Below are 1775 nucleotides of genomic sequence, written 5' to 3'. Positions count from 1 at the left end.
GGAAACTCCAACCACCTCTGGATGATGCGTGTGAGTAAGCTACTCGAGATCCGACTAGATATTTAGCTTACAGTAACTCAGATGCGAGATCAAACGGCTACCTCAGCCACCCTGGTTTGCTCTATGGGATTCCTCTGATATTCCTCTGATACTGCTCTACCTTTTACCCTATTTCCGCCCTACCCCTGTAATCAATACAGTTCTCCTTTGTGACCGGTGTGGGAGACTTATTGAGGGTGGGTCTAAATTATGCCAAGGAGGCCCCTTAGGTCTGTGGACTAAGGGAGGCTTCCTAATCAGCCCCTGACTTGGGGAAGTGCCCCAAGTGCTTGTACTGGGTCTAGCACCCATTGGACGATCAGGCCTGTGTTTTCCAAGGTGCACAGAGCCAGAAGTGAGTCCAGAGCCTTGGATGGTGGCAGCGGGAACCCCAGGCTAGCGGGTGTGCTCCAGGGAAGGGGTCGGCCGGACGGGAGGCACCCCAGGGAGGCACTCGGAGCTGGGAAGGTGGGCGGCGCAGGGAGATGGGCGGCTCAACACAGGAGCGCCCCCTACTGGCCCGCCACAAGGGCACCCTCCATGTCCTGCCTGTCTTAGGACAGGAAGTAGCTTGTGAAACGCACTCCAGGGACCCAAGGAAGAGAGCCATATCCCCCACTACAGAGCAAGGCAAGAACCCCCAGAATACAGGGCAACCTGACTGTAAAGTCAAATTCCTTCCTGAACCCAAATGTGGCCATCGGTCTGAGCCTGAGTGGGGAGGCAAGACCCTCTAGCCAGGAGCCTCCAGGTTTTTAATTCCCAAAAGGAACATTTGCCTATCCCAGGCACAGTCTCCAGCCTGGGTTGTAGCCAGCATAAAAAACTTGTAAAGAAAGTAGAAAAAAAATCCCCAAACCCTGACACTGAGAGCAAGAGCAAAAGAGGAAACTATTCCTTCCTGGCCCCATGTGCCACAGCAAAACCCAGAAGCCTGGGACAACCATACCCCCCACTCTTCCCCACAGCCTGGGAGCAGCAACCAGAATCTGCCCCTCACAACTTCTAATTGGAGACCCAGGACTCCCCTTTCTGTCCTCCCAGCCCCTCCATGCACTTCTCTTTCCATATCCAACCTGGGTGTGGAGCCCTGCTTCATTCTCCAGAAGCTCGGCACCATCCTCTCTGACTTCTGCATGCTCTGGGCTGCAGAGTCCTTCCCGTGATCCCCAAGTGATGTGTGTAGGCTGCCAACTGTTGCTCATCACAGCTGACTCCAGGCACTGCTCCTCCTAGATCATCCCTGCCCAGGGCTTATCCAGCCTCTTCTTGAACACCTGCAGTGGTGCAGAGCCCACAGCTTCCCTGAGCATCTGTTCCCCTGCCCCCTTTTCCAACAGTGAAGAAGTTTTCCTCTTCATGCAGACGTGCGTGCAGACAACACAGAGCAGAGGCCATGGAGGAGGAGAGGGACTGGGCTGGATGGGGAGCTGTGCATGGCTGTGGGTGATGTGGCCAAGAAAAGGGCCAGTGCAATGCCAGGGTGTGCTGGAGGGCTATTTTAGCAGACAGGAGGAGGAATCAGTCCAAAACAAGAAAACCCCATTGAGAACAGCCTGCAGTTCTGTCACCCGTGTTCAGGTCCAGGGCCTTTAGCCTGGCCCAAGGGTGGCGAAGAGTTCCCAGGACAGGCAGTGGGAGAGAGAACCTGTCCAAGCAGAAGTGAACAGAGCTCAGCTTTTCCACCCAACAGCATGAAGGTTGGGGGACGTGATCGGCTCTGAACTGCTGGGTGG

The 1775-nt window shown here is 55.3% G+C and overlaps 1 protein-coding gene across 1 annotated transcript in view; it reads right to left on the bottom strand.

The window, feature by feature from the left end:
* The window catches only part of LOC102369347 (long-chain-fatty-acid--CoA ligase ACSBG2-like), a 45851-nt gene that overhangs the window by 20490 nt on the left and 23586 nt on the right, over positions 1-1775 (bottom strand). The gene's annotated exons all lie outside the window — the stretch shown is intronic.

The sequence above is a fragment of the Alligator sinensis genome, unplaced genomic scaffold (genome assembly GCF_000455745.1).
Source record: "Alligator sinensis unplaced genomic scaffold, ASM45574v1 scaffold206_1, whole genome shotgun sequence".
NCBI lineage: Eukaryota > Metazoa > Chordata > Crocodylia > Alligatoridae > Alligator > Alligator sinensis.
The sequence above is the reverse complement of the archived record's forward strand: the minus strand, read 5'-3'. Positions and strand labels throughout refer to the sequence as shown.